Below are 15263 nucleotides of genomic sequence, written 5' to 3'. Positions count from 1 at the left end.
TGTTGCTTGTTTGTGACACTTAGATAATCTTCTGACATAGTCTGTTGGTTCTAAAATAAGTTGTATTGAATGTGAAAAACACTTCTTAAAGTCCATGACTTCACTATTTAAAGTTTACGTATCACAACGCTATTCTTTAAAGGTTCCATAAGTCATAAATACTCAGTAATGTATACAAAGGGAATATGTGATAATGTATCTACTTTTTGCTTGAAATAAGTGTTGGGTGTTTCCTACTTGTTTTTATTTTCTCTCAGCCCAGCTTGGTACAGTGTCTTACAGTCAAGAGAATGATAAATGTTTGAATTCACTCCATCTTGTTCTACAACGTAGATACTTAAACTCATTTATGCAGTTAAAATTTTCCTTTATGTAGTTTGCAGCGTAAAGGACATTGTCTGGTAAAAGGCCTAATCAAGTGCTGAATTTTAGATATAGTGAATTCCGTATGGATAGTGTTTGTTTATACAGTATGCTGATTTCTTGATAACTACATATAAGCAGCAGTACTTTTTATCTGACTCTTATGAGGTATTAATTTTGAGTTTCTTTTTAGAAGTCTAACATCTTTATTAGAAGTACAACACTCTCTTTTTTCTTCTCCCAGACCCCGACTCTCCCCTCCCTCATCCTGTCCACTTCTCGTGGACCCGGTGTTCCCACCATTCACTTACATTTGCAGCTGTTCATTACCCAGTCCACGGGTGTAGACATATCAGCTGATTTGTTCTCTCTGTCCCATCTCAGGATCCTGCTTCCCTTCATGCATAAATCAGAATGTTTGTCTACAAACTAAAAGTCTCTTCCCATTCAGAAATGAATTAACAAATGGTAACCTCTAAAATTTGCCTAGCTACAACTTTGTGTCCTGCGTTTGTATATACTTTCAGTGCCATTGTGAAGAATTGGCCTTTAAATTCTAAGTCATATGTTACCCTTTGAAGCACAGTTTACAAAGGTATGCTACAGGATCTCTGTCATTTCTTTCTGTAGCCATCATAGCTTTATAACCCTATTACCCTGTAAATTCTGTGGATTATAAGCATAAAAATGACACCACGTAAAGCATACTATGTGAAAGAACCCTCTAGGAGCTCCTAATTCCTTTATGAAGCTATTACATAATCTACTCTCCTAAAGACATTTACTCCAGCATTCACATTAAAACTCCAAACCTGTTCCTGGTAGTATCATTTTTGCTTTTAATAGAAGGATGAATTCCTATCTGTGTATCTCCTCAAAGCTAAGAGCTTATTGAAATTACTGATGTTTAATACCTCTGACTTTTCACTGGAAAGCCATTTAATATTTAGATTTAGATGCTTCTGAAGTACGTATAAGGAAACTTGTCAATCTGGGGGAATAGAATTGTCCCAGGTCCCTTTGGCTACATGAAGACACAGTCAAGACCATTTACTCTTAAGAGTAGTTTTCTCTTGAATATAAGCACATTTGACTAAGTAGCTAAAGTTGGTAACCGCTCAAGAAAGGACATTTATATAAAGCCAAGTGCTGTTGGAGGTCTGGAGTGCAGATTTTCTGTTTGTTCCCTTTATGTGGTCTCTAGATCTAAATTTTTGAGACTCAAGGGTTTTTTTTCTATGTATTCATAATACTGAGAAAGTGAAGCCTTCAAATTTTTTAAAAGTCTAAAATTGATTATAAAAGAAAGGAAAATATTACTACAGTAAATTTAGGAATTGTTAGGGATATTCAGCACCAACATAAATGGAGGTCTTGGATATACTTTGTTGAATACCAATGTGAAGTCACCAAAGAGGCAAATTGAATCTTTCAGTAAGGAGGTGTATTTGAAAGTCCCTAATGTATGAACTATGTAAATTTATCTGTGTCTCTCTAAATAGTTTTTGTTTAAGTAACAGTGCCTGTGAGAAGGTAAATAAATGATTAGTCGTAATGACTTAGGATGTTAAAAGAATTACTGCCACGTTTATTGGTTATGTTTGTTAGGTCTGAAGAAATCGATACATGTGAAGATCAAGAAAGAAAAAAAGGGCTTCTTTCAATTATTATAGATGTTGTTGCACATAATGTGAACTGAAATGTTAGTATCATTTAAGGCATGGAGTTGGCCTCAAATACTTGCTGATTAATTTAACGTATGGAGTAAGTATAGCTGAAACTCAGTTAAGTGTTTGAGCCAAGAGATCACAGTCACTGAGCTGTACCCCACTTCTCTGAAGCATGTTGAATACTTAGAAATTGAGCAGAGAACAGCCTCTGGAAGCTTCTGGTATAGGACCATAGAATTCCTGGGTAGAGGGGGGAAATCAGGGCCTCGGGAGGCAATGAGGGTCAGGGGAGTAAACGTACCATCTGAAAAGTGCTCCTTTTACGTCACTTTTAAAAGGCATATAACTCCTAGCAGTTGGACAACCCAAATATGCCAGTGAACTGGTCACTAAATTCAACCTTTTCTCAGCTGTGTTCTGAGAAAATACAGCCTTCCATTTTAATAAAAATTACTTTAAAAGCTTAAATATTTCATCAGAGGACTTAAGTTTGCACTTATTCCATAAATAGAAAATCTGTATACAAATGACAGCCTTAGTTTACCGTGAGTTTGATTTAACTTCAGTAAATGGTTATTCCTCCAAGAAGACTTAGAATATGTATGTATTTTTAAATAGTGTGCAGTTGGTCCTTTGGATTATGCAGAAAATGGCACTTGGAAAATTCACACTGAATAAATTTACATTGATAGTTGTTTACATTGAGGGATATTAAATTCTCCATCAAGTCCCAAAGTTTCCATTCAAATCTAGGAACAGAAAATAGTTCTTGGCTTACACTTAAAATATAAACTGTTTTAACCATACAAAAGAAATGTGCCACAGAAGGATTTTAAAGATGTGGTTCTTAAAATTTCTAATGTTTCATGCCCTTAGTCACATCGATGGAGCCTTAGTCTGAGTCCATTTTTTAAAGATTAAAGGCATTTTAAGAGATGTTTTTTCAATATGCTTCATTTAAATTTTAGTTGAGAAATAACAATTTAGGATTTTTATCGTCATTAACCAAGTTGAACTTGGTTTGTTCTGCCTGCCATGGCATTAGGTGTTTTAAATATCTTAGGATTTCCCTAGATGCTGGAACTTTCAAGTCTGAGGTTGGTCCATTCTTGATGGTAGACTAACTTAGCATTGTAATCACAGCCCCGTCTGACTGCCACCCAGTGCTGGTGGTTAGGCAAGTGGAAGCCGGGTGTGATGAATGTTACGTAGACCTCAGTACTGTACCTTGAAAGTGGTAGGCACTTGACTTTGTCACTAAAATTTCCTGGGAGAATCATTTCCCCCTGAGAAAAGTATTGGGAGGGTTTAGATATTCAGTAGAAAGGCACATTAAAAGTCTGGCTTCATTTTCTTTCTACTTACTATTACCAAAGGGATGGGAGTTTCAGGTGAGCTAGGAATTTACAATTTGGTTTACCACAGATACCTCATGATAGATTTCAGTTGCTACCATTGAATTCGGGGGGACAAAGTAGACTTGTTTCTGAAAGTAAACATTGTTAAAAGATTCTTATTTAATCCACTTCTTCACCCCTTTCTTGGACTGGACACTTTGTGTTCCTCCTCCTGCTTTGCTGTCACATTCCTCCCTTTGTGGGAAGTGGACCAGCCGTTGGGCTGGGCTCCAGCCATCTTAGGCTTCACCAGTTGTCCAACTGTGAGGCATCCTCCCCGGGCGGGGGTCCCTGAGGTTGCTCCTGCCTCTAACACCAGCTCTGCGTTTCATCATCCAGTGTGTACTCTGCAGCCACTGGTCTGCTTTATCTCTTCATTCTGGATCCAAGAGAAGGAGAAGAGGGCCTGAGTTTTGCTCTCTCATCGTAAGTGCAGCTTTTAATTGTTTCAAAATCTTAGACCCTATTCACTGAAAAACATGCAGCCTGGGTGTGAATAATAAGGAAATACTGATGAAATGACAATTTTGAGGTTAGTGGTGCCATGTGCCATCTTGGTGCTGTGTTGCGCTGCTGCTCCAGTGTCCTCTCTGCTCCTTCGTGAGCTTTCACAGAGCGAGTCCCTAGTGTCTGCGTGTCTGCATTGTCCTATCCATGGCCCTCCACCTGGACACACACGCCTCCTGCCATCCCGACAGACCAATTGTAATAACATGGTGGGATCACGTGAGACCTGGGACCCATGCTCCCGTTACAATGTGTTAGTGTCAAAGTCCTTTTGACTCTTCCTGGTCCAGGAGCTGTTTTTAAGCAAACACTCTGCAGAGCTGGATGGAGGGAAGCAGCCCTTCTTTATTGCCTGGGAAGAAAAGCAGTTCTCATGTCCCCTCAGCCTGCTGTGCTGTGGTTCTTTCTATCTCTGCCATCTTGGGAGGAATAGGAGCAATAATGCCCTCCTGTCTCTGCCCTTCTTACTATATACACGTGTACAAGCTGTCATCCCTTCCCAGTTCCTTGTTTTAATCCAAAAGACAGCGATTTCTTGCCAGACCAGGTGACTCGCACCATCTGAGTGAATGTTGCTCTTGGTGCTTGCTTGACCTTAAGGAAAAGATAATTGGCACGAAGTCAGAGGCTGCATGGGAAGGTCTGGGCTTAGGATGAGTCCTGTTTTGCAGACGTTCTTTGCCTTCTGTTCTTGGCGGGCATCTATGTGTTTTGGAAGTCACATTTGTTAGCAGTAAGACACGCTTCTCATTATGTGTGTTTTCTTTTTTCTTTTTTGGGAAAGTGAAGTGTTTCTAACAAGTGAATGAGCTAGGAAGAAGATTCTATCTTGAGACATCTGTAGTTGATGCAGAATATTTCAGGACTCAATTACAGTATTTACACATTTTCATAGAAGTTCTTTTTTTGGTTTGCTTGATAAGACTGAATGAGGACGCGTCCCTGCAGTCTGTAAGTATAGCCACACTGCGGGTCCCTGGTCTGCAGCTGGGGAGGGAGTGGGTGCCTGAGGGTTAGCGTCTGCGTTGGGGCTGAGCAGAACAGCAGGCAGAGGTCGACCCAGGTAAGATCTAGTTCAAAGTTTCCTGTTTGCCTCTCCTCTCAGAGGCATTTCCAAAACCTTTTACTTGACCTGAGCCAAAACCAGTTCCATTGTGCTTTCTGCTGGCCCTAGGGAGTTTGGCTTGAGCATATGAGTGAATGACTGGAAAGCTTTTTTTGTTGCTTTTTGTCTTGTTTTTGAGAAGTTGGGGAGTGGGCGATGAACCTTTCTGGTTGGAGGACAATATACACTGTTTCCATTATGAGATTTAGAATGTTAAATACATTTTCCTTTTCAGACCTACCAGGTTGCTAGGCCAGCGGCATCCAGTAGAAAAGCCCAGTTGGTAAAATTTCAAGGTGAATTTCTTATGGTCCAAATGGGTTAGTCCCCCATGTTACCTTGCTTTGCTACATAAATTTAAAACTAGAAATGTGCATTTATGTCCTTAAAAGATGATGCAGAGTTATTTTTTTTGCTAAAGATGTGACCACAAGCAGCCCATGAATGTAGGGCTTTAAAATCTGAGTGAGCCTCTTAGGGTAGTATGGACTGAAGTAATGTTTTAAAAGTTAAGGTTGACTTAAACATATCCAAGTCCATATTTTAATAAGAATTAGCAACGATATAATGTGCATACAGAACCTCATATATCTTATCTCATGGAATTTCTGAGTTACTGGCCTTGCTGAATTTCTGGAGTAAAGGAATCTGGTAGCAACTTGTTTCAAAGCAACAGACTGCAAATTGCTGCTTGACTCAAACCATTTGTAAACCCAAATGAAAGGGGATCTTCTTGTTAGGAAACATTACCTTCCAAGCTTGGCATCTACCTTTAAGAAGGGGAAGTGGAAGAGAGGGTGAGACACCAAACCAAAATAGTTGGCAGGGTGGTGGGATTAGGCAGCACCTGGGTTTTGCACCAAAGTTTCAAATATAAATAGATAAAAAGGAAGACCACTTGCAAGACAGCTTAGGAAGGACTTGCCAGAAAGTAGCAGCTCCCGCTGCGCAATACAGTGCCTTCAAAATGATTCTCTGTGTGAATTGCATGCAATTTCATGTAACCATAAAATGTAACCTGTATGTGCATGACATGTGTCTACAATGTGTAAAGTTAAGTTCAGCAGAAAAGGGGCATGGCCCTGTCACTGATGGATCAGCGAGCCTGCTGAAAGTCCTTGGACTTAAAGTGACCTCAGTCTGCCGCATCAGAGCCCTGTGTTCGCATTAAGCAACCATATTGTTGAAATCGGATCCATTTCTCTCTCTACTTTCTCTCCTACTTTGCAGCTTTGCTGGTTTTAACTGCTTCTCTATTCTGCTTCTTGGTATCCTTTCTTGTTTTGAAATAAAAAGATGAAATACTTAATTCAAAGGAGACTTGTTTTTATTTCACCAGTTGCTCTTAATCTACCAAAGATATATGATGTGGAGAAGTTTGTTCTGTCTTCCTGATTGTGATTCTGACCTTATAATATGCTGAATTCTAAAAGCTTAAAGAGCTTTCTGTGGGCCTCCTGCATTTCAACCCCTCACTAAGGAGGGAGTTGAGCAAACTGTTTGCTTCCACCTCCCCAAAAGCTGCTCCTCACTTCTGTCTAACGTGTCCACAGAAAACAGTGCCGTCCTCGCTGGAGCCACCCAAGGCTGCCACCCAGTCTCAACGAGCAGCCTGATAAGTTCACGCTGCGTGCACATTCCACCTGCTGCGCCCCGTTTTCCTCTGGGACTACCAAATACCCTGTGCTTTTCAGTATCAACTGTATTTAGTCTGTAACCCGGGAGTAGTACTATTGCAAAATGACTCCACGTGGATGCTGTGAGCGCCTTGGAGTTCTCCAGAACGGAAGGCACACGAGACTCCAGGTTCTTGGAACCAACCCACTCTCACTGGATTTCCGAGAGCCGCTTACCTTTCAGCTAAGAATACCTAAGAGTCTGTGGTTTGTAGGGAACTTGCTGGTATACATTCATGTGACCATTTAGTGGCCCAAGTTTAACTTCTGCATTTTGTTTCATACCCTGAAGTCAGGGAAGTGAGTAGAAGGCACAGGCCCTCTCACAGCCTGAACTAGAGCAGCTTGAATGGTTTCCTTTTCGCCCCAACCTCATTTCTAGCTGAATTCCTTCACTGCTCCTCCCCTTTTCAAATATCCAGAAAGCCCCCCGAGGTTCACAGGAAAGGCACATGGGAGAATGCTTGTGACTTCCCACTTCCCTCTCTACAGGAGTCATTCGGGCTCATTATCTTTAACAAAGAGGTTATCTTCTAACAGACTATGTGATAAAAAGATTTGCCAGTCTTCTCAGTTCCAAGTCAGATGCTCTCTTGGAGTTATTATCATGAGATGTGATATCCTAAGATGCTGCATTAGCAATTACATGACAGCAAAGCATGCCCAGGGGAAAGCGGCCCAGAGAAGTGGCTCCCGCTCTGGGGGTTTGGCATTTCTGTTCTCTCAGCTGGAAAGCTAAGTATTTGGGTCTTTAGACATCATTCCAGTTCAATCTTTGTGGGTTTTTCCGCCAGCTACAGGCAGCTGAGGGTCCCCACCACAAATGGGCCAGGCTGACAGTGACATTCCATCTCACAGGACTCGGGAGACAGCCCCTCTGATCTCGCCAGCGGCAGCAGACTGGCTCAGGGAGGTCATGTGGGTCAAGTTCACGGCTCCTCTGTAGACCAGGTATAAAGAGGCATGATCCTGCCATTTCTCTCTGGCCTAAGGGCCTGTCCTAGCACAGGCTGAGGGGTGGGGTAACACAGAACTAATGTTACCAACATCTGTAAAGCCACTCACTCCGTGGGGAGGTGACATTACAGATTGAGTCTTCAACACTCTTTTCAGAGGTCACCGGGGATGACAGCGACGTCTTGTTATTCTTGGATGATTATGGCTATAAATCATCACTCCCCATCCTTAAAACAAAAATGTGTGGAACCCTGGATGCTGGAAATGTGATGACTGATATGGAGTCATGCCTTTCCTGTCTCTGCTCCTGAGACTGAGTGGAGTTCTGGGATCCTGCAGCCCGGGAAAGGGCACCCTCTCCTCGCAGTGGGGCCTGATACTCAAGGTGAGAGCAGGTGACCACCTCCCAGGACATACGGGCTCCTGCTGATGGGGCCACCCCAGCCCCACCGGGGCTGCTGTCAGGAGTCCCCACAGCCAGTATTCCCCACCACATTTTGTCTTTATTTTTTATTTTTTTAACTTGAAATAAAACACATAGACGGAAAAGTGCACATACATGTATACCTCACTGACTTCACACAGTAAATACACCCATTTGACCAGCAGCAGTTCAAGAAAGGACATTGCCTTGGCCCCAGGGCCCCCTGGTGCTCCCTTCTGGCCACTTTCCACACCCAGGAGAAACACTCCTGACTTCTAACCCCATAGGTGAGTTTTGGCTATTTTTGTGCTTTAGTTAAATGGGATTGTGTTTTGTGTGTGTGTCTATATTGTACATGAGATTCACTCATAACGTGTGTGGTGGGCGGCTGTCCACTCTCACTGTAACAGAGCAGCTCCCAGCTTGGGACCATCATGGCCAGCAGTGCTATGAACACCCCAGCACGTGTCTTTGGTGACCATGTGGCTGCGCTCCACCCAGGCATGTAACTGGGAACAGAACTGCTGGTCTGGGCGTGTGCCTGGGTCCAACTTCAGTAGATACTGACCCACTTTTCAAGGCACTCCTGACAGTGATGGAGTCACCATTACACTTGTGGGCGTGTCTGCTGGAAGGGCCTGTGTGTCCCCCTGCCCCGCTCCCTCTGGTGCTCCCCTCTGTGAATGGCCCGCCATCAACACAGGGAAGGTCGAGTGGAAGAACCAAGCTGCCTCCATGAGATTCTGAACTGGGATCTGATCCTGTGTCCCTGAAAACTCCTCTCCTTCTGCCTCACCAAGAACTCTCCTCATGTCTACACTTATGGTAAGGAATTTGCTTAGCAGGTAAGATTTGTTTTCCTCCAAGAAGGTTGAGTTTGCACTCAGTGAAATTGTTTTTATAATTTATTTCATTTTAAATTTCCACCTAACCAAGCAGACTGATGGAGCAGTTATTTCTTCTTGACCTGCAGGTGATAAAAAGGCCTCTCAGAGCAAGGGTACACGCCCATCAGCCAAGCGAGTAGCCACCTTTGTTGTTGATTTTTTTTGTCTCCTAAAAAAAGGTCTCCTCTCAGGGTGTCCAGACACCTCATTATGGCCTGGGAAATGCTTGCTTTGAGGAAGTAATTCCACCCTCTGTGTGGTTATCTTAAGATCTAGATATAAATCTCCAGTGCTAAGTGACAATCATTTTGGGCCATATGGAGAATTAGTTTTTAAGTGGGAGCTGTTCAAAATCCCAAATTCCTTTCCTCTCCTAAATTAAAAAAAAGGAGGGGGGCTTACTTTTTCCTATCATCCAAAAGAATATCAGACTCTCTTGTTAATGTTGAGCTACGTTGGTCAACAAGGATCCAGGTGGTCTGGTTCAGGCGGCGGATGGACCCGGGAGTGGGTTTCCTCTCCTTGCCTTCCCAGCCACTTTAAGGCCAAGTATCTCAGACGCTGGCTGCAGCCTGGTGATGCAAGCAAGGGATACAGAGAGCTGCTCAGAATACCTCCAAGTTAACAAAAGGCCAAGAAAAGCTCATGTTCTGGGTTTTAGGGCTTTTTTCTGGAATCCTCATGAGTTCATGTAGCAGGAGTGGCTGTTGAACAGCAGGGATGGGTCTATAAACTCAAAAAACGTGATTATAAAGAGGGGTGTGCCAAAGGGCTTGACATCCAAGAACTCTCTAATATTAGAGTTTAGAATTGGGGGTCACCATGGACATCAGGGGTAAGAGAGGGAAGGAGGTATTACTTGCCTCTAAAATACGGCCTCTGCCTCTTGGTCTGTGTGCACGTGGGATGGGGGGAGATCTGGGAACTATTGGGACATAAGTTAGTTTACAAAACCAAACTCACAATGCACGTGTAACAAGTGACATATTACGACATAGACACAAATGAAGAAATAATACATGACCTGCCTGAGGCCGACAGGGACGTGCATTCACCCAGGTGAGCTAGAAGGATCGGGTGCTGTCAGGCAACAATGGGGAAGGGTTTCTAGCAGAGCAACAGCAGGGCTTGGCGGTGTGAGTGCAGGCTGCTCTCTACCAGCCCCAGGAAAGGGCGTCAGGGTCGGGGGTGGAAGCTGGAGGCGGCCAGAGAGGTGGAGTCTCAGGGGGTGGGAAGGAATTGGGGATTCAGTGCACTTCCCCTTTGAAAGCCCAGCCCACACCACACTAGACTCCGTGCTTTCTAGAGAGATTCAGAGGCCTTCATGAGAGAAAGAGAGATTGATGCTGATTTAAAAAAAAGAAGAACAAGATCTCAAGGTTCTAGGACCATGAGAGTTTTGCAGAAAATATAAAACCGCGTGGCACAGTTCTTGCCTGTGGAACCCACAGTGGCAGTGGTATCTGGGTTAACATTCCACACATTTAGACACTCTGTGGAAGGTACAGCCATTTAAAATGTTTTCTATCTAAACTATCTTAAAGTGTTCAACAAAGGCATTGGCCCCTTTAGGAAACAAGACGGCCTCCTGTTTCCCAGACCACGACTGGGAGCAGTTATGGGGGTGTTGCCTGGATCCCTGACTCTGCGGTAAAGCCATCAGGTAAAGCGATCTGTGATCTGTGGATCCAGGAAAGAGTGAGTCCACTGGCCTAATGCTTTCCTGAGTCTGTTATGTGAGAGTGAGTGGGAGATATCCGAGCCCGGGGTCCCTGGGTGTTGTGGGAACGTCTGGGCTTATCTGACAGGATGCTTCCAGCCATAAGTAAGAGAATACCTGGCTTAAAAGCAGCTTAAATAACAGGAGCCTTGTGGTAATTGCCTCCTATTCGCCCTGTGGGTGAGGGGTGTGGGAATGGCCGGACACACAACACCTAATTCTGGGCAGACGAGGTTGGGAGCAGTCATTGGTCACCTGCCCTCACCGCTCCGGGAGGACGCTGGCCACTGCGCAGGCCGCAAGGGGTTACGCTCAGGAGCAGAACAGCAGCAGGGGCTGGGGGAGGCTTGGTGGGGCCAGGAGTGTGGGGAGCCCCACGAGTCCCACAGCAGGATGCGACTGACAGTGACACCTGCCATCTGGGCCCCTGGTAGAGAGGGCTGCTTGGCCCAGGGCCCCTGTGCCAAGGGAGCAGCATCGGGAGGGGAACTCGCATCCTCTCCATTCCACTAGCTGTCAAGGCGGCCTCATTTTGGTTTTGGGGAAGGGGAGGAGATAATTAGGAGGAGGTGATAAGAGATACTCAGAATCCAACCCAGGACCTCGCGCGTGCTATGCACATGCTCTACCACTTGAGCCGTACCCTTCCCCCGGACAGTCATTTAATCAACTTACTGTTGATGGCCATTTCAATGATCTTGTTTCCCACTATCATAACAGTACAGCCCTGTTGAATCAGTTAGAATTATAGGAACACAGGTTAAATTTGCTGAATCAAACAAGAAATTACTGCCTATGTAAATAAAACACCCAGGGGAAGTCTCTGCCTTGGGGTATGAGAGTCTCTAAGACTTTACTCTGCACTTTCAATTCTCAGGCCTGCTATACACCTCATGGTGGCAAGATGGCTGCCAGAAGCCAAAGTGGACAACTCTCTTCTCAGAAGAAAAATCAAGTTTTGTTTTTTTATTTCTAAATCAGCTCTTGCAAAGTCCCAAGAATAAAATCTCATTTACTCTAATTGACCTGGCTTAGCCATGTGCCCAACACTGAACCAATCACTCTGGCCAGGAGACTGCTCCGACTGACCAGGCATTGACACAAACCTCTACTAGGAGGGCAGTGGGTGCTGGGCAGGGGAAACCAAGAAGTCCTCTCAAATATCCATGTATACACAAGACACCCTCACCACATGCAATTGGTTCCCAAGGACAGACTCCAAAGAGGAAATGTTGACTCAACAGATTTGCACATGTACAATATTTCTCCATACACGCAAAGGACTTGTCTTTGCCAGTGTGGGAGGAGAGAAGAATATCATGTTGTTCTTTTGAAGAGGATATTGCATTAGGCAGAGTTCTCCAGAGAAACGGTGCCAACAGGATCTTGTACATGCACATATATATTATAAGGAATATCACATAGCATACCCATATATACAAGTGGGATTGCTTATGTGATTACAGAAGCTGACAAGTCTCCAAATCTGCAGTCAACAGGCTGGAGACTCAGGAGGACCAATGATGGACAGTAGCCTCCATTTGCGTGTGGTTACAGTTTCCAGGATTTCAGTTACTTGTGGTCAACTGAGATCCAAAAATATTAAACAGAAAATTCCAGAAGTAATTCACAAGCTGTGCACCGCTCTGAGTAGTGTGACGAAATCTCAAGACCTCCCACTCTGTCCTTCCTGGGATCCCCAACCACTGACATCATCTGCTCCTGACACCCTACCATTGATATCATCATGGCTCGATGATCCAAGATCACCCAAAGCAGATAATTCTCTTCTGACATATCAGAAGGTCAGTGGTAGCCTAATGCCACGTCACAATGCCTACATCATTCACCTCACTCCATCTCATCAAGTAGGCTTTTTATCATCTAACATCATCACAAGAAGAAGGGTGAATACAGTACAGTAGATATTAGTTACAGTTGTTAGTCTCTTCCTGTGCCTAATAACTTACTTTATCAAAGGTATGTATGTACAGGTAAAAACATAGTATATAGGCTTCGGTACTGTCTACAGTTTCAGTCATCCACTGGACATCTTGGAACATATCTCCTGTGGATACAGTGGGATACTTTTGTTCCAGTCTGAAGGCAGGCAAGGCTTAAGACCCAAGAAGAGCTGATGTTTCAGGTTAAGTCTGAAGTCAGGAAAAAGCCGATGCCCCAGCTCGAAAGTAGTCAGGCAGGAGGAGTTCCCTCTTACCCTCTTACCCTGGGAGCCTCAGCCTTTTTGGTCTATTGATGCCATCAACTGATTGGGTCAGGCCCACCCACACTGGGGAGAGCGATCTGCTCTACTCAGTCTACCAGTTCAAATACTAATCTCATTCAAAAACATCCTCACAGACACAAACAGTAATATTTCACCATATGTCTGGGCACACTATGACCCATCACATAAAATTAACCATCATAGATATGTCCTCTTGATCTTCTCTTGCCTGAGGAAGACCTACCAGACACTTTGGAAGCAGGACTCTTTCTCCTTTAGGCCAGATCAAAATGCTTCCTCCTCAGAAAGAGGAAGGGAAACTGTGTAACCATTTATGCCCCTCTTCACCCTGACCAGAGGGAGATTTTGTTCTCATTTCATTGCCAAGGGGAAGAAGTCAAATTCAAGTATCTGCTTCTGTGTCCCATTTGTTATTCCCCAGATCCTTCTAATTTATCTTCCTGGGCCAGCCTGTCCTGGTGACTCCTGGTGGGGGTGCTCAGCAAAGGAGACCCTGTCCTGGGAGCTTGCAGGCTCCTGGTGGGGGCAGGTAGGGGGAAGAGGGACAGCACCTCAACACAGTGAGTGCACCCTATGCGGTGTGGAGGGGTAGAAGGTCAGGAGGAGGGTGTGATGACTTGATGCTGAGCAGGCCTCCGGGGCCAGAGACCAGAAGAGGCTGTTGGAGAGCAGAGGTGGACTCAGGCTCTATCATATTCCTGGATGTGGCCGGGCTCCCGGGGGTGGGGGTGCGGGGATTGTGGAATATTCTGTCTCCAAGCAGTATCATTTTCATTCTTTCAAAGGCTCTGCAACATTCCGGGTTATACCACCCCCGCGTTTCCCACCCGCCTGTCGCTCCTCTTCGCACCTGCTCATCCGCCACAGAACCTGGTGTTTGGGTCCACATCCAGGTGAGGGGGTTTGCAGCAAAACTACTCAGTCTTCCAAGTAGGCGAGATTGGGGGGGGAAGGGGCGACCAGTCCGTCGGGTAGGTGCAGCCAGCTTCCCTCGGCCCCCGAAGGGTGCCAGTCCTCTGGTGTATGTGAGGGCCTGCGCGGGTCGGGTTGGGTGGGTTGGGGGCTGCTCCCTGGCGCGTTGAGCTGGGCAGCGGCGCCCGGGCGACCCCTGGCGGTCGCGTTGGATAGCGCATCCCGTCCGGAGCGGGTGTGCAGGGACCTCTGCCGGCCGAAGGCCGTTATTTCCTTTTCCTCGAATTTTGCCTCGGGATTTGGTAGTGCTGTTATTATTCCTGTTTTTCAGTTAAGAAAACAGGCACAGGAGTAATGTATCCAAAGTCTAACTGACCAGGAAGGGATGTGAATCGAGTATTTTGACTGCAGTGTCGGCAAGAAGACCAAGATATCTAATATGACCTCAAGTTATGTCAACAAAAATGTGGGCACAGAGCTTTCCCCTGGGCCCAACGGATCCCACAACTCCTAGGGGCTGTGTTGAGCCCTGGGTACCCCACTTTCAGAAAACCATCAGCAACAAACCACAGCACGTTCAGATTGAGTGGCCAGAATGGTGAGAAGATTCCAAGTCCAGTCATGTGAGGAAAGATATCTGAGCCTGGAGAAGGGACCTAGGGAACAGGAGGGGATTCTGCACACCCGAAAGGCTGCGGAGGGAAGAGGGGTCCGGAGCGCCCCGGGTCCCACGGTGGAGACTGGGCAGGCAGATTTCTGTGGTCTAGAGCCTTCCCCAGGCCAGGCTGCCTCCAAAGGAAGAAACCACGTGCTCACTGCAGCCTGAGAGAGGACTGGCCACTCACTGGCTGGTAGAGAGGATTTGGAGAGATGTAAGGAGACCCATCAGGGCGTGCATAGCCTCCTGAGGGGATGCAGGGCAGTGGGCCTGAGGAAAAAGGCAGGAGGCCTGGGAGGGGCCCAGGGCTGGCTGGTCTCTTCTCTCTGCAGGGAGCTCATGAGATCAGGGTGCTTCAGGGGTGGACGCTGCCCTGGGGCCTGGCTCACTGGGGAGAGCACATCTGATCAGCCATAGATGGGGTGAGCTGCTGACCTGAGGGTGGGGGAAGTGTGCTCCCCAAACCACAGGTGGTTCCTGAGGAAGTGTGTCCTAAACATCAGAAGGGAGTGCCCTGAACCTCACGCCGCCCCTTCTGCGGGGGGGTGGGGGTGGGGTGGTGGGGGCGATGGGGTGGGGGGGTGCCAGGGAGAAGAGACCTTGGTTTTGTTTGCCTGCTGTTTATGGGCCGCCCAGCTTCTCTGGGTCTCTTCAGGTGTTTTTATTTTGTTTTCTAGCGGAAGCCTCTTGGTTGGGCGGACGCCGAGGCTACCAGAGATGGGAGCACCCTGCCTGCTGG

Source organism: Camelus bactrianus, chromosome 23 (assembly GCF_048773025.1).
Source record: "Camelus bactrianus isolate YW-2024 breed Bactrian camel chromosome 23, ASM4877302v1, whole genome shotgun sequence".
NCBI classification, from domain to species: Eukaryota; Metazoa; Chordata; class Mammalia; order Artiodactyla; family Camelidae; genus Camelus; species Camelus bactrianus.
Note: the sequence above shows the minus strand (reverse complement) of the source record.